The sequence below is a fragment of the Electrophorus electricus genome, chromosome 26, assembly GCF_013358815.1.
Source record: "Electrophorus electricus isolate fEleEle1 chromosome 26, fEleEle1.pri, whole genome shotgun sequence".
NCBI classification, from domain to species: Eukaryota; Metazoa; Chordata; class Actinopteri; order Gymnotiformes; family Gymnotidae; genus Electrophorus; species Electrophorus electricus.
The window spans coordinates 6,864,895-6,888,741 of record NC_049560.1 but is presented as its reverse complement, the minus strand read 5'-3'; positions in this window follow the sequence as shown (position 1 = coordinate 6,888,741).

Genomic DNA, 23,847 nt, shown 5'->3' with positions numbered 1-23,847 from the left:
TTTTTGTTATAATGTATCCCTGTAATCTTCGTATTGGCTCAGTGATCCTGGACTAGTCTGATGACTACGACTCTGGATTTGCCCCTAATAAACCTCTTACCGCTCACCGTTACAGGCAGTAACTGCTCGTAACAGTTACAATACCTCAGTACCCCTCCAATCAGCCACGAGTAAAGGGGTGGTGCTTTACCATTTTACTTGTCAAAGTTATTCAACTTCCCAGAGCAAAATCTCTCTTGCACACTAGGTAAATAGCCATAATCACTGTTTATTTAGAAGGAGGAGGTCCCAGACTCTACTGGACACAAAACCAAGGAGATTGAGGGAAGAGAGGAAGTCAAAAGAAGCAAGAGATGAAGACCCTATTTACTTTTGGTAATTGGCTCCACTTGAGCAAACAGCTCCTCCTGCCCATTGGACACTCTGATTCAGTTTGATGTCAACAATAAAAAGAAAAAACCCATATCCCTTGTTGGTCAATGCAGTGAAGGAAAGGAAAATTAATATAGCACCATTTGAAGACAACCTCCCTTTCCTGCTCCTCTCCTTGTGCACTCTGCTCATGTTAATAAGATTAGATATCATATTACAGCCTAGACCATGTTTCTGAAATTGCACTCACATTATAAAAATATTTCTAGGGAAATAATCTCACATTTTGCATAGCAGGATGTATCCCAAATGTCCAAAATGATGTCTGTATCCTTCACTAAACAGTGAAACAAATATCAAGCATGGTGTTCAGGAATCAACAGCATCTTCATTATATATATTCCCGGCATCATAGGTCTATGACTCCAATAGTCTACACAAAGATTTAAGCAAATAAACACATCAGGACAAATTATTGTTAAGGCCATACTTTTTTAAATGGGAGAAAACATATTGGGAAAGAGGGTCTTTCTTGCAGCATGTGGTCTTACAGTGGGGAGTTGCGATTCCTACTCTGACCCTCCAGCTCATAGCTCTTCATCATCCAATCAGTCTGACTGTCAAAGAGAAAAGAGAAACAGGAAAGAGAAAGCCATCTGAAACAATAGGGAGCAGCAGAGCTCAAAGACATGGTGATAACTGCAGAGGGTGCCTCAGAGCTGTCACACTATGCAGTTAGAGGGGGCACAATGCAGTCCCTGAAGGGGTGTTACTATCGGGTCAGAACACAGGCTTCTGGGTCAATACATGCTGATACTCAAAGAGTTTATAGGGAGTGGGGGTGCTGGTTGAGGCTCCTTTGGACATTCTGGGCAGTTAACAGTTCTGTTGCATTGGAATGTGTTGACAGAAGTATCAGAGACAGGTCATCAGCTGGTAGTTGGATGTTAGTTGGTGTCTTTCTGTGGGTCCTTCAGGATCAAGACTGTCCAGCATTCAGTTAAACATTCAGGGTGGGTTTCATCCATTAGCAGCTGGATCATTTGTGCTGCCATGAGGGCAGTTAACTTCTTCAGCCAGTATGCGTGGACCATGTTATGGCCTAGAGCTCATCAGCTCCAGGCCCTTTCTTGGACATCTGCTAGCATGATGGTGTTATGACCCTATTACCTACACCTTTAGGACCAAAAAAAATGGTGCAAAATCAAAACAAAACAAAACATGGAGACACACTCTGTATGGGGTTTTCAGTAATGTATTGTTTGTTTTCTTGTTATATACGGGAACAAAACACATACAAAATATATACACAACATAAACTGTCTAAACAGGAGTATTTCTTCAGGGTGGGCTTTATACCAACACAACAAATAAAAAGTCTACTAAAGTGAATCCAATCACTCTTACCTCAACTCCTTATCACAAAAACAGAAATACAACAATAAAGCAAAAAGAACATGTCACCCACCCCTACAACTCCAAACAATAAGAAAATAATCAAATATGACTCCCACTGGTCCTTTTGAAACTGGCTACTAATGAAGAAGCATTGCATGTAACTACTCGAGGCCCTGTGCATAAAGTATCTAAAGATCAAGTACACTCCTAAGGCTCTATCTAAGAATCTAGCTAGGCAGCAAGTATTAACTCATAAGGCCCTATTCAAAGAACCTGGAACAGAAAAAAAGGACAGTCAACCTCAACACCCCAATCTCAAAAAGAGTCTACCACAGGCAGTGATTGTGTCAAATCAGAGCCCTGCAGAGCAGCGTCTACCATGGCACACGTGGTGTCTACTGAGCAAGACACCAGGGGGCACTTACACATTCATGACACAGATATTTAACAGGGGGTTAATTATCCCTTTAACCAATCAGGTTGTCTGTTGTGGGACAATGTCATCTTGACAGCTCACTGGTTCTTTATGTGGGTAACCTGAAAAACAAATTCTAACATCACAGCACAAAGAAAGAACTCAAAAGGTCCCAAGGATGTGACAATGATTACTAAATCGGGTTCAGGAAGAGGTCTGCTCTTAGGTTCACTAACCACTGGGCATTGTTCTTGAGTGATGCCCCCCAGATGCCTCCCATATTCCATTCCAGTATTTTTCCATTTCCAGCTTTGGTGGGTCTGTTGGTGTGGGTAAGCTGACAAACAAATTCTAACACCACAGCACAATGAAACAACTAAAAAAGTCCCAAGGATGTAACAATGGTTATTAAATAGAGGTCCATCATCAGCTGTGCATGTAAAGTGCTTTCTGAATTTGTATTTGCTCCTACAAATTCACTAGCATTTTGTTTGCACATCTGATGAAGGACCTCCTGTCTCCCTGGAAGCTTTGTGTACTTCACTACAATTTTGAATATCTACATCTCTTATAACCATACATTGTGGTTACACACCTGGAGTCTTTTTCTGATTTTAATTGCTCAGTTTTTGCTTACTGTAAATGAAAACAGATTAATACATTACTGGCATATACAAATATGCGAACAGCAAGCATGTATCAAAATGCTGTTCTGCATTCCACTACAATAATTTGAGGATATCTCTTTTTGTTGTTGTAGCGATATTTTCAGCTACTTTATTTGTTGTCTTCCTTACTGATATTGATTTTGTGCAGCTTGCTGTTTTTTCTCTTTTATATTTTCATTTTTATTTTTTATGTAGTAAACTTAACAATAAACTAATTAGTAGTTTATTTGTTAAAGGTGCCATAGAATGGAAAACTGTATTTACTCTGGCATAATGAGTAAGGAGAGTTCTGTACATACCACGAACTTCAAACACCTGTCACCTTGTTCAAATGTAAATTCCACATAAGCAAAACTACAGGGGTAGTTTTTCAAATGGTATACAACATCACCTTGTTCTGTGTTTGACACTGAAAAGACATCACAACTCCAACCACAACCTGTAAGTAGCTAGCTATCTATACTATGTATCCATGTAGGTTGAAGCCAGATCATCTAACTAGCATGATAGCTTAGCTTATTTACATAGTTCATTTTATTTTCCTGCCTGTGTTCAAATGAATCACTTACTTTGTTAAAAATATTAATAAATCCATTCCATGACACTTTTTTATCAGTTTCTTGTTTGGTCACCTGTTCCCTTTGCTGTTTAGTATTTTCTGCATGTTCAATATGGACTACAATAAAAGCCACTCACACTTGTATCCTGTTTTTGTGTCTCACACTACCCACCTTGGGCTACTTAAGTGAATTTTTAGTGGGGTTTTTGTTTTAGAATTTTGGCTTTGTGCTTACCTGATCACTTGCATATTGTATTTCATATTTTTATTTATTTCATTAGCGTTTTTATCCTTACTACCCAAAACAGAAATTGGAGTGGTACAAAGTAACCTTGTGACAACCTTTTACATTCATTGATGCTGTTGGCTGTTATTGTTCGGTACAGAATTAAAACGTATCCAAAATTTCAATCATTAAATGCAGGCTGTTTTATGTTAACATCATAATGTAAAAGATGTATTGTTTATGTATGTGTTGGATCTAAAACTGCCTTTGAATTATTTTGGCAAAACCTTGTAGTTAGAATCAGTCATTGCATGAAATATAGTTTTAGCTGAAGCCAATATTTTTGTCTTCACCAGATGTGTGGTGCAATAGTAAGGCACTGGAGCTGCATGTACTCATCAGTATTTCATTACCTGCTAGATCTCTCTCTCTCTCTCTCTCTCTCTCTCTCTCTCTCTCTCTCTCTCTTTGAGTGCAGTATCAGCATGACTGTTTCATGGTCCTCAGTATCTTGTGTGAGTTAAATAGGTCCTCTGTGGTATTGCTCTACAGCAAAATAGGACAGAGCAATGTGGAACTCTGTGTTTGTGTTGGAGATGAAGTACACAGTCACATTAATTTCTTTATTGTTCTGCACAGTATTCACAACAGGCAGGAATATTCTGAGTACCTGTATGGCGGGGGGCGGCATAATCCATTCATCAAATATAATCAGACAGAAATATATTTGGAAATGGGTTACCGGTTTACCTAAGACAGGAAAGAACATTAGGGAGACTAGCGGCATAGTGAGAGATACTGAATTGTATTTATTTTTGTTTCAATAATTCATGTAGTTTTCAATTAAACACATCTTAAAGTCACAGAAACTAGTACCACTAACTGTATGTGCTAGTGAAAGAAATGGATCTGCTGGCTGTGTATTTATCACATCTTTCTGTCATGTTTCTGAACATTGACACACCAATTTATTTTTAAGCAACTGGTGTCTAAAAGGGGGACAGTGCACAATAGTGGCTGGTTTATATTCCGATCATAAAATAATGCAACTTGACCCATACACCCTCCATGCATGTTTGGTTATGATGGATAGCATTTATCCCCCTGGGATCTATAGCTTTCTAGTCCACTGATATCTGCACATCCTGGGGCTGGGCTCCAGGGCTGAATGTTGATGTGGGATGGCCTCCAGGTCACTGCCAGACACAGGGGCTCCTGCCTCCTGTCTCCAGCACCATTTTCTTTGGCAAGAAGATGAAGCATAGTGATGTCATTCCACTAATCTGAGAAGCAGCAAATTGAACTCCCACCTTCATTACACTGATCAGCCATAATCTAGAAGAAACCAAATCCATGAGACAAATATTTAGGGTGTCTTTTCCAAGACCCCTGAGTTGGCTTTTATGTAGTGACAGGATTAAGCTGCACAGTGGCTCATGCAGGGTTTTGCCTGGTAAGATCTCATGTTCTTAGTAAACAGCTGGTTGTTTAAGTGTTGGGCTCAGATTGACAGGGCTTTCATGCATTAAATGCATAGCACAGAACAGCTGCAAGTGATACACACTGCCTCTAAAACATCAACACACAGAGTAGTAAGTACTAAGTGTGGATAACCCTGCCTAGGGCTTACCTTACATACAACACTTCCAGTGACAGGTTGATTGCTTTTAGTAAAGCAATTAGCTGAAATGTTACAAGTTGTTTCATCCTGGATAGTGGCTCTGATGCTCACTAGTCCTCAGCCTCCTTCATGCATAGTCTCAGAGTGCACTGTGAGAAGTTTCCTTGTCTTGATGTCACTAGCTTCTATCTCCTCCTTTGGTGAGCTGATTATACCAGCATAAATTCTCATATATATATATATATATATATATATATATATATATATATATATATATATATAGAGAGAGAGAGAGAGAGAGAGAGAGAGAGAGAGAGAGAGAGTATGCTGGTATAATGGGTGTGTGTGTGTATAATAGTTGTTTAAGCCAATGTGATTTAAAAAAACAATTAATTTTGTTTGATTTCTGACGGTAGGGTATTCCATATATGTATGGCTTTAACGGACACTCTACAATTTCCATTTACTCCTTCCTCGAGTTCTAACTCCATATGTGGTTCTCAACACTTTTTACCATTCATTCTCATTTCCTTTCCTTGCCTCATTTTCTCGTGTTGTAGCTTCTTCGTCAAGGAAATGATGCGCGGACGTAGGAATCGGTGCTAAACGGATTTACAAGTCGAGATGTCCTTGTTCACTCCATGCGACATCACTTGACGTTGCACGGCTGTATCATCTGTCACTGCTGATCTTCTGATACCCAAAAAGCGCTAATGTAATTACACCTATCAGAACAACAAAGTTTAAACACATTTACATAAATATTATATATACATATATCTACAGTATGCTTTTGATAAAATTGTGCATACACTTTTTTTGATGCAGCCATGTGGAAGCTAGCTTTAAATGTAAATGTTCTCTATGTAAATTGTTTACATGCTTTAAAATGAGACTACATAATAAATAAGATATGCATAACACTTCCGGTGTTAATGTTCTTGCTCTCAGTCCATGTTCCAACTCAGCAGTTGTGGGGAGAGCAGTTCCCCCTAAGTAATCCAGTGTATAGTGAAGCCACTTTTTTATACCGCATCAGCAAAGGTGTATTCTGAGACATTTCTCTCACCCATTTGCTGTTTCAAGATATCTAAAACAGAACAGCTTAAAACTGGTTAAGGTCATTGTAACACAATGAATATGTTTACATGGACTGCTTCAAGCCAATTACCATAAAAATATCTGAATGCAATTTGATAGTAATCTTTAATGCTGTATAATTTGGCTTAGTAATTCACTAAAAATATATGATAACACTGAAAATATAGACTATACATATTACATTTTTCATGGCATTATGTAACTTGTTCTTTGGTCTGCAAGAGTTAAAGGTTTACATTGGGGCACGGCAAAAAGTTTACATATATATAAAATTATCTTACTATCAACATGGCTATACAGTGCAAAAGTTTTGGTGGCGGTTGCGATTAAATGTGGTATTGCAGAGTTTTGCTAAATCATTGAGAAGAACAAAAAGTCACCAATACTCATCAGAACATTTCAAGAAAAGGCAATACAGTATCTCACACAGGGGTCACCAACCTTTTTTTGTACAGTGTGCTGATTTAAAAAAAAAAAACAAAAGAAGAGAAGATATTCTCACACAGATACACCGACCCAAAGATTGCATTGACAATGCAACAGGGCTTTCATGCATTAAATGCGTAGCACAGAACAGCTGCAAGTGATGCACACTGCCTCTAAAACATCAACACACAGAGTAGTAAGTACTAAGTGTGGATAACCCTGCCTAGGGCTTACCTTACATACAACACTTCCAGTGACAGGTTGATTGCTTTGACAATGCTGTCTTCTTCAAGCAGTTAAAATTCTCAGGAAGCGATGTCCAACACATGAAAAAACACTGATGTGTGCAGCTCACAAAACATTTTCCACAAAGATGAGCTCTGGAAATCAACCAGTGGCATTTCAAAATAATCATTGCCCAACCATTCAAAAACTGACCAGGCCTTTCATATTTAGCTGATGCTTTTATCCAAAGCAACTTATAATTGTGTCTGAATACAATATGAGAGTTAAGGGCCTTGCTCAGGAGCCCAACAGTGGTAGGGCTTGAACTGACAACCCTCTGAGTACTAGTCAAGTACCTTATCCACTAAGCTACCACTGGCCTAGCTGAGTTGTCACATTAGTCTTATCTGGATCTATGAGAAAAGAAAATATATATATATGGTCCATATCTCTAAAACATCTTGGAAACTCTAGGAAAATTCTCTCTCAAGCTCTCTCATGTAAATGGAAGTGTTAGCTGAGCTGAACAAATGAGTGGAAATTTCTCTCAACTGTGTGAAATACTAAAATTCCTCCTTTTCTATATCCTCTGCATAAACTTTACAGTTGTACATAAATGACTTCCATGTCTCAAACAGCCCCATGACTGTTTGTCAAGGTCCCTGTGTGCAGACACTGAGTTCATTCAAGTGTACTGTAATGTCCTTTTCAGCAAGAAAGGCTTTGATTGCATCAATGCAGTTCACAAAACTCTTAAGCACTTTTCCCCTACTCGGCTACCTGATACTGGAGTGGGATTGTTAAATGTTGTAAAGTGGAGCGATTGGGAGGCAGACACACATGCTGAGAAGAGTGAGATTTATCAAGGGCAAATCTATAAGAGTCATAGTCACAGTCCAGGGTCAATTTACCAACATGGAGAGTCTGGGAATACATCTTCACAAACAAACAAAAGCACACAAAGACAAACAGGGGATGTAGGCTATAACAAAAGAGGTTAGGAATCACACACAGAAGCGAGGATAAACAAATGGCTAGGAATCACAGAACACAGTGCAGTATTTCAGTCCAGGTACTTGCTGCTCCCTGATATTATTTACCATATCAGTGATACGGCACTTAACAATTCTTGCTGAAATGGGCATGTCTTTAATCCTAGTGATGATACTGTCCTTGTTTGGTAAACCCGTCATACAAATCACATGCTGGACAAAATGCATCTTTAATATATTCTTTGTGAATGGCTTTCCATGTTTAGCAATACACTGAGCTATCTTGCAACTTGCAAGTGTGGCATAACTTTTACCATGGCTTAAATTTTGAAGAACATGTACTTTGAAACTGCTCATTTGTTTCTGTTTTGTCAGCATCATCTTTAAATGAGCTTTGATACCTTGTCTCAAAATGGCGGCATACACACCTTGATTAGCTTGCCCATTTAACTAGCATAAATAACGTTAACCTAACCTAACTGGCTGGACATTACAAGGAAGGATCCAACAAAAAAGGGCTGCCCTGAAATTAAAATACCTTTATCTTTTTACTCACCAATCAGTGTGCTGACCCCGGTTATAATGTAAGGCCCGTTTAAACTTCTGTGAAGATCTACATCTGTGCGAACATGTGCGGGCCTTATACACAGACATTCGCAGAGATGTCAGCCAACAAACTTTAACGAAGCATCAAATTGTGTAGGTACTAGTGGTCAGCAAACCAGAATGTATAAACAAGTATCCAAGAAGAAAGTCTCGCACTCAGCAGCTAGTATCTTTCTCCAAGCTTTGTCCTCTCCAAGAATGAATGCTGATTTGTAATATTTTGAAGACGGGTCATAAAATTATGCTTAATGCCATACGTCATCTGACAGCCATTTCTCAAACTACCTCATTTGTCTTTTGTGCTAGTTCGTGTAGAGTATTGTATGGATCTCATGACCAGCATTCAACACTACCAAATAGCCAAGTGCATAGATATACAATGCATCTGCAAAGTATTCACAGTGCTTCGCTATTTCCACATTGTTATGTTACAGCCTTATTCCAAGATGGATTCAATTCATTTTTCTCTCAAAATTCTACACACACACAATACCGCATAATGACAAAGTGGAAAAAATTTGTTTGGAATTGTTGCAAATTTATAACAAAAAAAAAAAAAAAAATCACATGTACAAGTATTCACAGCGTTTGCTCAATACTTTGTTGAAGCACCCTTTTCAGCTTTTACAGCCTCAAGTCTTTTTGAGTATGATGCTACAAGTTTGGCACACAATTTAGGGATGTTTCTCCCATTCTTCTTTGCAGAACCTCTCAAGCGCCATCAGGTTGGATGGGGAGCGTCGGGACACAGCCATTTTTAGATCTCTGCAGAGTTGTTCAATTGGGTTCAAGTCTGGGCTCTGGCTGGGCCACTCAAGAACATTCACAGAGTTGTCCTGAAGCCACTCCTTTGTTATCTTAGCTGTGTGCTTAGGCTCGTTGTCCTGTTGGAAGATGAACCTTTGCCCCAGTCTGAGGTCTAGAGTGCTCGGGACCAGGTTTTCTTCAAGGATGTCTCTGTACATTGTTGCATTCATCTTTCCCTCGACCCTGACTAGTGTCCAAGTTCCTTGGTTTGTGCTCTGACATGTACTGTCAATTATGGGACCTTATATAGACAGGTGTGTGCCTTTCCAAATCATGTCCAATCAACTGGATTTACCACAGGTGGACTCCAATCAAGTTGTCAAAACAACTGAAGGATGATCAGTGGAAACAAGATGCACCTGAGCTCAATTTTGAGTGTCATGGCAAAGGCTGTGAATACTTATGTATATGTGATTTTTTTGGTTTTTTATTTTTAATAAATTTGCAACAATTCCAAACAAACCTTTTTCAATTTGTCATTATGGGGTATTGTGTGTAGAATTTTGAGGGAAAAAATGAATTTAATCAATTTTGGAATAAGGCTGTAAACCTAACAAAATTTTGAAAAAGTGAAGCGCTGTGAATACTTTCTGGATGCCCTTTATACACATAGGTACCAAACCGGTCACTGCTGTTCATTGGAATGATGCGTCTTCCCAGGCTCATATTGGTAAGGGAAGCTGCGCCTTTTAATATATGTACATCTATTGAGACATGGTGTATTCACAATTAATTCCATCATACTTCGCTGAAATTGTAAACAATTTTAAAATGGTTTGGTTTGTTAAAAAATGCAAGATGTATTTGTTATATGGGATACTTGATTAAATTAAAAATGTTCAGTTTCATACAGTGCATATTTATTGTTAGGCTAGGGCATTTTTTAAATTTTGTATTTTTTTTTAATTGTTAGCGCATTACACATGTATTGGTGAAAGATAAGGATTTTTATGACAAATTGTGATTATTTATATAGAAACAGTTTTCAATGACTATCTTTTTTTGGGAATGTACAAACTAGTCAAGTCAATCTGATCGACGCTATGCAGTTCTGAATGCTTTTGTAGCTACAATTAATTTTTAAATCTTTTTTATTCACCCAATATGAGTTAGCATTAGCTTAATTTAGCATCAGGACAGTCACTTTCATCATGTTTGTAACAGTAATGTATATTAAAACAACTTCTTACTTATAAAAAATTATTCCCTGTTGCTTAGTTTTGGCATTTCTTCCTTTGGAACTTCCAAAAGTTGCACAAATGTCTGGTATTTTCTACAGGTGTTGGTCACCCATTCTATGTCTAAACACCTAAGTAAGATTGTGGTGGCAGACATGTTTCTCACAAGGCCAGATGCAGTATTGTACCGGTGAGCGGTACGGTGGTGAACGCATGTGCAGAGAAGAGCGAGATTTATTAGGGGCAAACCCAGAGTCATAGTCGTTATAATGGTCCAGGGTCTTTGAGAGTACAAGGATACACGATGAACCAAAAACAAAAGTACACGAAGGCAAACAGGGGAAGCAGACTATAATGAAGAAGCTAGGAAAAAAACACACAGAGGTAAGGAAAAACAAACTATTAGAATCACAAAACAGGCTATCAAACGAAGGCTTTGAAATACAGACAAGCTTTCAAAAACTTTCAGACATACATCTAAACAACCAAACATTCAATCAGCCAGACAATGAACAGCAAAGACACAGACAACAAGACAGGGTCTAAATACAACTTAACAAGAGTAGAAACAAGGAACAGGTGAAAGCTATGATGGGCGTGGAAAACCAAACAAGGGTAGAGAAAACGAAACCAAAATATCACACGTGACAGGGAAACCATCAAAGCGAGGAGGGACAGTACAGCCCCCCCGCCCCAGCCCCGGCTCCACCAAGCATGCAACTCTGGGGCACGCAAAAACAAGAACCACCAAAACCAGAAAAAAAGGACTAGGACAAGACATGCCGGGAATGGGAACTGGATCAGGATGGGCGGCATCTCTTATGCCAGGAACTGTACCTGTGGCTATCCCGCAAGCCACCCAGTCTGTTCCTGTTCCTGGCATGACAGACACCATCCAGTCTGATCCAGTTCCTGTTTCTGGCCTGAGAGACGCCATCCAACCTGATTCAATTCACGTTCCCGGCTTGATATATGCCGGCCGTCCTGATTCAGTTCCTGGTATGAGAGATCCCACCCGTCCTGATCCAGTTCCCGGTGTAACACTGAAGTGGGTCTTTGGGTTGGTGGGCCTTTGAGGGTTTATGTCAGCTCCTCCAGCTTGCTCCTACAGCTGGCCCTTTCCTGTAAGTGTGCCCCATGTGCCACACATATAACAATGTCACTAAACACTTGGAAACCTGTGTAGTTTGCACCCACAAAGAAGAAAGCAGTGTTATGAGTCTTTTACTTGATAAAATCAGAAATCGTGTGCTTCCTCTCTAACACAGTATTTTATACTTTTCTATAAACAAACCTGAAGTGTGAAACATGCATCATTAGAGTCTGAGATCTGTTGTCTGTGCTTTGTGGCCTTTTGCTCCTGTGCCCATGGTCATCAAAAATGACTACTGTTTTCATACTTCAGAAGCAGCATTCCAAGATGAGTATCACATAGAGTCAGCCTTGTACTCACACCACGCATCTAGCTTCTTTTCAAACAAGTAAACTTGCAGCCTATGCTGATTTGGAATTTCCACATCCGTGTGTGATTGTGTCAAAGTTTTTCTTCTGGATGTGAGAAGGTCGAGTGGGACTGATGCCTCTCCTGAGGCTCCATGCTGATCAGGTCTGGCTTTCCTGCTGCCCCTCTCAGTCAGAATCTCAGCTTCTTCTCAGAGCTGCCTTTAAACACTTCCTGTGTGTAGATCAAAGCATTCTGCCACACTTGCCTTTTCCCAGGACCCTGGGACTTGTTGTTGGAGCCCTGTACCTTCCCTGCAGTGATCTAATCAGTGTGATTTGGGCATGAGGTTCTGGTGAGGTCTTTACCATTTCCTCTGAAGAATGCGGTGCCCCACAAATCTGCAATTCAACACTGCAAGCATGAGGGCTCAAACAAGGTGCTTGTGGGGAGTGGGAGGGAAAATCATGGAAATATCAGTAGCATTTTCTTTCAGGTGCCTACCCTGAAACACAAGAATGGGCTATCAAAGAAAGTGCAGTAGTTTAAAGTGGGTGAAGGAGGGTGAGCAATCTCCCTCAGCCTCAAAAGTAGAAGCTACACAAAGATGAAAAGACAACTTTAAGGTTAGAGTCTGACGCCAATGCTTCAGAACTGGAAAAAAAGGAATTTCCATGTATCTTTCTACAGGTTTGAATAATCTAGTTACCACAGCATTTTCACTCACAAATCAAATTTGCAAAGGTCATTCAATGCCAGAATGTGCTTGGGAAATGGAAAATTTTACCACATATTTTTAAGATTATGAAAGTTAAAAAAAAAAACTTTTTAAAACAGTACAAATGAGTTAAAAATTGTTGTTGTTGTTATTATTATTATTACTTCTGTAGTATAAACATATGTCGTGCAAGTTACTTATTAAGGTGGCTCCAATAAGGTGGAGCCACCTTAATCTTACTGTTGCTAACTCAAGATGAGTGTTACTTTTGCTGAAGTCTGGATCTGATCTGGAGCACTTTGCTCTTTTACAGACCTCTGGTCATTAGGGAGGATGGCCATCTGCACTGATGCTCCTTAATTTTCCTCAGATCAATGGATGAAGATCGAAGAGAAATGCTAGCAGCTTTTTTTCTTTTTTACATTTATTTGTACAATTTTACAAGTTGCTGACACACTTCAAAGGCGGAACCTGCAGGAGAGAGAGAGAGGACTGTTTTGTTTTGATATCTCCCAATAAACTGGTAATGATATGCTCTCACATCTGGTTCCTGTTGTCAGCTTACACTGAAGTTACAAAGTTCAAAGTTCAAAGAGGTTTTACTGTCATTTCAGCTATATACAAGTACACAACAAAAACGAGACAATGTTCCTCCAGGACCATGGTGCAACACAAAACAACAGTGCAACAGACAACATGCTACACAAGTGCAAACAGTCCAATATGGTGCAAACGTGTTACATATATATAGTACAAGTGTTCATTATTATTTTGGCCTAGTGATATTTTGTCCTGGGAAGATTAGAGGGGCTCAATTTTGTTTTAAATTCCCTCTCTGGTATGTCTGGCCCCTTGCAATACATTAACAACATTTAACACAGAACAGTTACATAATTCATCATTGATGCTGTCCTTTTTTAACCATTTTTAGAACATTCTTTAGTCATTGTTAATTGTTTTGTATTTTGTTGTGCCCAGAAACACTGGGAATGAATGACAAATAAATGATATAAAGCAAAATCCCAGCAGAATAAACAGATCAGCAAGACATTATCCTTACAGAAATGGAAAGGCTAGCATTCAGGCCAGTACATTGTGTCAGCTCTACAACCTGCTGATTGTTTCTAGATTTTACCCTCTCTTCAGCAGCTTTCTGTTGCTCTGAAGTATTTATGATTTACATTTTGGCAGATGCTGCCAAGAACTGCGTCACTCTAATAATTCTGTCTGACGGGGTGGAGAATGCTTTACTGTAGTGAGGGGACCTTGCAGTAATGACCACAAAATAATGTCTGATCAGCTGTAATTTTTAGAGGAGCAGGTCAAAAGCAGAGACAGACATTGTGTTTGTAAACACATATGAGGAGTCTCTTCACTGAATAGTCTAAATTCATTAGAAAGCATTTTAGGAAATTCGTATTTCAGCACAGTGCTGATGTCACAAAGAATTATAGAAGTTATGAGTGAGAATGAGTTCATATTTTTTTTTGTACATGAACGAGGCTGTAAGAAAAAATACAATCTGCCACTATCACTAAGCTCAACCATTCATGATTTTTCTAGAGAGCTGGATCATGTGAATTCCTTTGCAATCTTTAGATGTAGATAATGATCTGTACAACCTTTATTAAATGGTACATTGTAACATAAGTACTTCTACAGATCAAATGGATAAACTGTTTATTTAGGGGCTAGGGTGACACTGAGGGGGGGCTTTGGATTGGTGGGCTGGTCTCTGAGGGTTTATGTCAGCCCCTCCAGCTTGCTTGCCCCTCCCTGTTGTTTTTGTCTAGAGGTGTCAGTGTCTGGATGGTTGTTGGTTCAAATCCAATGACCAGAGCCCAATTACCATCTTGTTTTAAATTAAACTAAAACTATGGGCATCCTGTGAATTCCTACATACCTCCTAGAGCTACAGAGAGTGTACTGAGCCTAACTTCAGGTTCTCCCACTTCATCCAGTAGATCTCTGCATAAACTGTATAAAAATGAGTTTGAGACTGCAATGCTGACAGAGGGCTCTGTTTCCTGTATAGAGCACTTTACTGGAAACTTTGTGATGCATGTTAATTTTTTATGTTCTATGAATTGAACAAAATCTACAATTCTCCCTTTAAACATGAGCAAATTTTATGATGCAAATAAAATATTACCCATCCCCCTGACCACCAATCACATTACTTATCTGGGTATTAAAGTCTCTCCCCAGTTGTCAGAGTTATTCAAACTTAATATCAATCCAATTATTAAAACAATAAGTGACGAACCTCATCAATTGACAAATTTACCCCATACACTCTTTGTAAGAATAGCTACAATTAAAATGATAATATTACCTAAAATTATTAAAATTCAACCCACACCAACCTGGTTTAAATCTGAATGCATTGTAGGTTATTATTGCTGGTCATGTGGTAATCATTACTCACTTTAATCCAAAACATAGGGGGCTAGTAATAAATCTTCCTCCCATTGTCTCAATGGGAATGTAATTGTGCAGTTTGATTAAGCTATTATTTGGTTTTATTTTATATTATATCTTAGATACACACACACAAATTATGTTAAAGTGCCAATGGTTTTTGTTTTATTGCAGACCAAAGTAATATGAATTCATAGTAATCAGGGGGTAGGATTTCAGGAGTTCACTATTGCAAACAGCTGCGTTCTGCAGAGGTAAGGGCTTCATGGCTTGCTACTGTGCATCAGGTTTACAAGTTGTTCCTTTGATTGTGTTTTCATGGTCAGGAAGGCAGACAGAAACTGAGAAAAGAGAAATTTATACACAGTGCATCTAGAAAGTATTCACAGCGCTTCATTTTTTCCATATTTTGTTATGTTACAGCCTTATTCCAAAATGGATTCATCTCATTTTTCTCTCAAAATTCTACACACACACACACACACACACACACACAGCCCCATAATGACAAAGTGGAAAAAGTTTGTTTGGAATTGTTGCAAATGTATTAAAAATAAAAACAAACAAACAAACAAACAAACAAAAATCAAATGTACATAAGTATTCAAAACCTTTGCTCAATACTTTGTTGAAGCACCTTTTTCAGCTATTACAGCCTCAAGCCTTTTGAGTATGATGCTACAAGCTTGGCACACAATTTAGGGACGTTTCTCCCATTCTTTTTTGCAGAACCTCTCAAGCGCCAACAGGTTGGATGGGGAGCGTTGAGGCACAGCCATTTTCAGATCTCTGCAGAGATGATCAATTGGGTTCAAGTCTGAACTCTGGCTGGGCCACTCAAGAACATTCACAGAGTTGTCCTGAAGCCACTCCTTTGTTATCTTAGCTGTGTGCTTAGGCTCGTTGTCCTGTTAGAAGATAAACCTTTGCCCCAGTCTAAGGTCTAGAGTGCTCCGGACCAGGTTTTCTTTAAAGATGTTTCTGTACATTGCTGAATTCATCTTTCCCTCGACCCTGACTAGTGTCCAAGTTCCTGCTGCTGAAAAACAGCCCCACAGCATGATGCTGCCACTACTATGCTTCACTGTAGAGATGGTATTGGCCAGGTGATGAGCAGTGCCTGGTTTCCTCCAGACATGACACTTGGCATTCAGGTCAAAGAATTCAATCTATAATCAGACCAGAGAATTTTGTTTCTCATGGTCTGAGAGTCCTTCAGGTGCCTTTTGACAAACTCCAAGCAGGCTGTCTTGTGCCTTTTACTGAGGAGTGGCTCCTGTCTGGTCACTCTACCATGCAGGCCTGATTGGTAGAGTGCTGCAGAAATGGTTCTCCTTCTGGAAGGTTCTCCTCTCTCCACAGAGCAATGCTGAAGCTCAGTCAGAGTGACCCTTGGGTTCTTGGTCACCTCCCTGAGTAAGGCTGTTTTACCCAGATCACTCAGATTGGCTGGGCAGCCAGCTCTAGGAAGAGTCCTGGTGGTTCCAAAATTGCTTTTATCAAGTAAGTTACTGATCTTCTGAAGCATGTTTGGTGTATAACAGATAGCAGATAGGTACCTGCACATAAAGTTAAAGAAAAAAATGCTATTGTGAGGTTACATGTTCTATGAATGATTACATGTTCTTTAAATATATTTCATTGTCAGCACGATTATGAACATTTTTGATCTGCCATTGACAAATAACAGGTATATCGTGTAACAATAATGTCTTGTTAGGATATTTTAGTTCTGCTATCTTGTCTCTCAAATTGCCTTTCATTAAGCCAATGGAGGGCATATTAAATGTTTAAATGTCTTTTTCAATTTTCTGCTTTTATGTTTCTTTTCTTTGTGCTGGTCTTGCTCTGTTACAGTGGAGGACATGAGTGAAGGGAGCTGTTATTCTTCTTTCGGATGCAGATCAATGGGTTTCACTCATGCAGTGGTGCAAATCCAAATCTCACACATTCCACCACTGATGTCAAGCAGTTTGATCCCAGGTGCCACATGCTTGCATGGAGAGCTGGATTTGCGCTTTGCTCTTAAACACTTTAACTGAATCACCTTAAGTCATATGTTTCATATTCTCATGGTACGAATTTCAGTCGTTTTATTGCATCTTCAGCTTTCATTGGGGATTTGACTGTTTCTTATTTGAAAACAGTGTACTATCAAGCATTTAAAAATGGACCTGTGGATGAATCAATATGTGATTTGAGGAAGTGTAATGTTGATGTATGTCTCACAGTCAAGTACTTATATCCTCAGATGTGAAAACTTCATTCTATTCTATAAGTTTCAGTTTGACAACCCTACTACAGTAATCCTCATAAAGATTTTTTCTCTTGGCCACTTCATGCTCTCCGATGAACTATGGCAACATCTGTAGCACAGGACATGTGGAGAAGGAAGTCTCACTCAGAGGAGAGCTCATCGCAGTGTTGCAAGGTGCAAGGCAGTCAACTTCGTGGGCTTCAGGTATGCCTGCCACTCGCTCAGTGCCCACACCTGGAGTACAAAAGGGAGTTAGTGGTTAGCAGGGCATATCTGATCACCCAAGTGGTCCAACGGGAACTGGTCAGTCCCCTGTGGGCCCAGCCCTAGAGCATGCCTTTTCTTTCTGGTGGGGCTGACAGGGCATGCCAAGGTCTTTTACCAGGGACCCCGCAACCAGGGCGTCAGCAGGGGGAGGAAGGCATATGTCTGATTCTCCCTTCACCGGCTGGAGAATGTCCTCCAGAAGCTGACCTGCCTCGTATGTACCCAAGAGCACTGCCAAGTCCTCAGACAGCCAGGCCAAATATCTGCAGCCAGTGGAGTCCGTCCATGGGCTAGATGCGAAGTCAGTGGGATGTTACATGTTGTTTAATGCATCTAAGAAAATGTCCTGATCCTGCATGTAAATGAGCCAATGCTGCCAATAGATGACCCGATGCTGCCAGTAGATAAACTGAAGCTGCCATATGCCAGAACGTCCCACCCTAGATTCAGTGGAGTAACTGAGACTCCACCCTTGTCCCATTGGAGTAAATGAGTCTTCTGCATCTACACTGAAGTGGCTACTCCCAATTTTTGTCCTCCCATGCTTCTTCCTCATTTTAGCCTAGGGAGTTTTCCTTGCCACTGTTGCCTCTGGCTTGCTCATTAGTAAAGCCACACATTTGTAAAGCTTCTTTGATGACGGTTGTTGTAAAAACTGCTATATAAATACATTTAAAAAATGTTTTGAGCAACAGCAACAACAATAATAATTTTATATGTAGAGGTTTTCAGCTATATCAGATTCCAGCAAGTAACTACAGTGAGCTGTAGTTAAAGATGTAGCAGTAGTAAAGAAACTGGACATTTCGTACAGAGGTCTTTCATCTTTTTATATCACATAAAACATTGGGCAAATGAGAATATGCTATTTGAAAAGGGTTGTGAGCTCAGAAAGGTCTGTAATGAATAAGTGTCAGGGTGCTCTAGGCACCCAGTCCACGGGACACGCCCACACCACACCCTCTCATTCCCAATCTGTCCCTTGTTTGCCTTTTTGTTCCTCCCTTATTTAAGCCCATAGGAATGTTTGCCCGGAGCTGTGCATTGTTCCTTTCCACTGTGTTCGGAAGATGAGTACTACTGCCACTCTGCTGTATCTTAAATGCTCAGTACTGTTTCTTTCAGCTGGCTCACCACTGTGCTCCTTCATTTATCTAACCAATGGAGCATAAAAACGCTTAAAACTTGCACGTGTCTCTTTCCCTGCACTCATTACATTAAGAAAAATCTGAAATTTTGAAACAGGAGACATGCAGTGTTATGTGAGAAAAGGCTAAACATATTTTGGATTTTAGCCATGGTCTTCACTCATAAACAAAATTTAAATATTAGACTCATGAAACATATTGCATTGAAAAATTCTGGTATTATTATTATAATGGCATTTATCAGATATTATGTAAAACTCAATGGAAGACATCGTAGGAATCCCAGAGCATGATAGATTTTTCTAGGTCCATAAAGTCATCTCAATGATTTGAGATATTTGTAAAATCATATTCATGATTTGTAAAATCATATTCATATTTCCTAGGAAGGGCTTTGTGTATTTAATGCCCAACAACAGCATGTAACGTGATAAAGGTAATAAGTAGGTTTTGCCCAGGTTCATTAAGCTGATGACAGAGACTGATGGACAGGGCTGTACTGGGCCTCAGTGCATTGAGTTGCAATGGATACAAGGGGTAATCAAAACATCCAGAGAAAGCTAATCACTGCCATGTGAGAGAATTTTCATCCAGCACTGACCTCTGTGGTGACTATTTTACAGTCTTTCACCATATTGTTGTGCAGGAAACATGTGCGCAGCCTCTGATGAGCACACACAAGATGCTTTACAGTGCTCCAGTGATGTAACTATACATTCATGAGTCTTTTCCATGGAAAGGTCTTCACTTGCGCTTTACATTTTTTTTTGTGATATTCTTTATTATATCCTTAATAAAAATTTTCTGTTAATTTTTTTAGGAATTCAGAGGTAATACAGTCTCTGCTTGTTATCATACTACATCTGCTTTTTTATACCAAATGATTGTCTCTTCTTCCCTTGATGAAAAAACATGAAAACACACATGTCCTCAAACGCTTGCAGAAGAGGGGACATGATTCCAGTAGGAATTATATATGACAGCACTTGTTGAAAAGAGAGACATTTTGAAGCAGAAGACACCATAATATACCAATAATGATCACCAACAGTGGTGTGGTGAGCCCAGTATTATTCAGAAAGATTTCAGAGATGACCTCATTCCTTCAATTATGGTTGTTCTGGTCCTGGTTATTCAATAAGTTCCTTCAATAAGTTCCTTCTTCCAGATCACCCAACCATCATAAAACACACAGCCAGCAGGACAAGCCACTATCAGGACACACCACTACCGTGACACTCAACCATCAAGACATACAGAATTCAGCAGTACACACCATTAGAAATACATACCACCATCAAGGCACACAGGGTGCAAAAAAAAACAAAAAAACAGCCATCATGAAACCAAGCCAGCACAACACACATCCATCAGGACACATAATCATCAGCACACAGAGTCAGCAGGACACCCAGCCAACAGTACACACAGGTCACAAATCCATCAGGACACATGTGGAAGTGCCTGGCTCCAAAGCAGTATGAGGAAATCAATGAAACGAAAATAGCTTATCACAGAGAACATGTTCCTGAGAGGAAACGAGAGGCAAGAGAAAGGGAACAGCACAATTCCACAGCTTTCTCTCTCTCTCTCTCTCTCTCTCTCTCTCTCTCTCTCTCTCTCTGACACACACACACACACACACACACACACACACACACACACACACACACACACACACACACACACACACACACACACACACACACACACACAGGATAGACAGCTCAGCATCCGATAAGTGATTCCCTCACTGAGACATCTTGTTTTGCATCTTGTCCTATTGTCTTGTGTCCCATGTGCTTTCTGTGTGAGAGTGATAAACTCCTTCAAGATTTAATAAATCAAATATGAGAGAAAAAAGGAGAGAAATGTGAATAACAACACAGGAGCACTAATAAACACTACAGGTGTGGCGCCGATAACCTTAATATATTTTCATATTCAAAATAAGATGATAAAAATTAAACAAACAAGTAATTTAACTCAAATCTCAGAACCTGAGGAGAGGTGGGCAACCTGCACAAATATGAACCTATAATGTGGTTTTCTTCTTCAGTGAAACTGCTTTTACCGAATCTGTGTAGGAATATATTCACACAAAGAGCGCTCGTGAAGGCATAAGTGAATTCTTTCAGCCAGGAATGGCTTATGTGTAAAAAGAAATATTAGTCATGCTCTGAGAGAAAAAAAATATTTCCCATTTAGAAACTATGCAAACATTTACAGACTATTTATTTTAAATGCTCCTGCTTTCCTGAAGGCCAGGTTGGGTATATTCTCTGATGTATGTCTCTGCTGGCAGACATCCTATACTGAGTAAGTCTTCCTCCATCTGCTGGAGCAGAGCAGTATGTGATAGGCTTACTTCTATCACTCCCCAGTCCACCCAGCGACACACCAAAGAACACTGAAATAATTCTACTTGTTCCTGTTAAAGTTATGTATGAACACTGGCTAAGAGCCGGAGGCATTTCTTAGGACGGATATAGGGGTGGGATTTGTCTCTGTAAGGGCTCAGCGAGGACAGGGAGGAAAACAGCTAGATGCAGTGAAAGTTAACACATCAGACACTGTGGACACAAATTTGAATACAGCATCTAAGACATTAGGAGGGAGACGTTAACTTGGCTTTCACTGACTATATTAAATATCAGTGTGGGGACAGAGGATGCGCTCAAGTAATGATTCAAAGAAAGCGTAGCACTTGGCCTATATGTGAGAGCACACATAAAATAAGGTTAAATTAATGTTTCTTCCACATGCATGTGTTCAGTATGTACTGTAAATGAAATATTGACTGTGTTAGAAAAATACAATATAATATTTGACCAGTAACCAAGCAAACAAAATCCTTAGTATTTGTTTACTGTGGGTTAAAAATACAGTGACATGAAGCCTGACAAGAGGAAACAATGTTTTCCACTAAGGAAAGAAAAGAAAGGAAAAAGGGGGTGAAAAGGGCCATTGATAGAAATCAATGAATAATTCTGTGTATGAAATAATATTTTTATATAAAACCTTATTCAGGAAATGGTTTACAGAGAGCCTTCAGCAAGTCCTGCTATGCTGTAGATTTGGAAGATGCAATTTATCAGGCAAGATCTCAGGAAAAAAAACTGTGTAACACACACACACACACACACACACACACACACACACACACACACACACACACACACACACACACACTCTGGAGTGCTGATCTTTTATGCAGGGTCCTGGTGACTCTCTTCACGTTCCTGCCCTCTAATAGAAGGGTTAGAAACAAGCTTTAAGAGCTAATAGCCACCCTGTTAAAACATTTGGACTACCTGAAGCTCTGCTGTAGCCATACTGGCAACAACCTAAAGCTTACATTTCTTAATTAACTTTTTTTCTGTACTTTTTATAACCCCAAGAGTACTCCTTATTCAGTAGTCCAGAATTAATCAAAATTCTTTGAGGCATAATATTAGGAATGTGTTTTAGACAAATAGATAAAGACTATTTGCCTAGAATATGAGTGACATATGTAAAGGCTTTCTGATAAAGACTTTCTGATCAGCAAAGGCACCTAACATGCTGAGTGCTTAAAGACTAAAGTGATATGTAACCCTATTGTTTTATTTATTTATTGAAAATGTATTTCAGCCAGTGTAGCCAGAATACCCCAAAAGGTGTCAGAGGGAGACGTTCCCAGACTAGGAACCATAGCTGATGAGAAGCAAGCAATAAGGACAGAAGTTGGAAACCTATTTAAATGCAGGATGTTTTATTTCTGCCCATTTCTGTGGCTGTGAGGATGGGAGTCTAGATTTAGCAAACATGGTGACCGCAGGACTGCGGCAGGGGTAGCAAGCATGACCCTCAGGACCCATTGTTCTGGAATGTTCTGGCAGCAAAAAGAAACAATGGCACTATGGGGGAGGGTAGAATGAAAGTATAAGAAACTTTCATTTATGTGCCCTTGGCTTGCTCATTAGTGATCTTGACATCTGTAAAGCTGCTTTGTGACAATGTGTGCTGTAAAAAGCATTACTTAAATAAATAAAAGAAAGAAACACATGTTATAGTTAAACTAACATCCATGAACATGGAAGAGTTATTACAGCATGTAACAAATGATATTGGATAATATGATTTTGGGCTACAAATGGATGTTGGGATTGAGCCATCTATCTATGACATTGATTATTTGCTTTTCCTCCCTTTCAGTAGCCATCCCATATGCATTCTAATAAGGGCCCTGTTTGCTTAGCTGTGTTCAGTTATACTTTTACTGGTTAGATTAATCACTGCTGTCCTTGTCTAAGGATGCTGCTCATGGAGAAAGCTATATTTATTAATCAGGCAATAACCTATTAATTTGAAAGACCCAGTAAATCTTAGTTAGCATTATTTTTCTATGGTGTTCAGGTTGTAGGAATCCTTAGACTTTATGAAATCTGGGTAGTACCAAGGCAATTATTTTGAGGATGTTTACCTTAATGAAGCTGAAATGATGACATTACAATTCAAGGTTATCATAATGATTCCTTTCTGCTGATTTTAAAGCTCACAAAATAAATTTTTCCAGCCTCCCATACAGGGTCCTTACCTTCTTTTTTATCTGCAGGGAGACGTGAGCAGTGGTACCAGCCTGCATATTCATTGTCACACCTGTGGGGCTTTGTTATCAGTTTTGAAATGATCTAATTGAACATTCTCATGACTGTCAGTGTAAAGGTCCTACTGGGCTACTTTTATCTCATTATATGCAGTGGTGTTTCTGCAAATAACTGGGTGATGTAACACAAAAAGAGCAGACTAAACACTCAGAAAAAAAAAAAAGTCACCAATCAGCACACCTGTATTATCTTTACTATGTCATGAAATAAAAAGTAATAAAGATCAACATGATTGCATGCCTTCATATAACTAATCACCAGTCACTGGTACTCTGCTATAATGATCACACGCTAAAACTTCAAGATTTATTTATAGAGCTGCACAGCCAGCTGCACCATCCTATAAATGTGT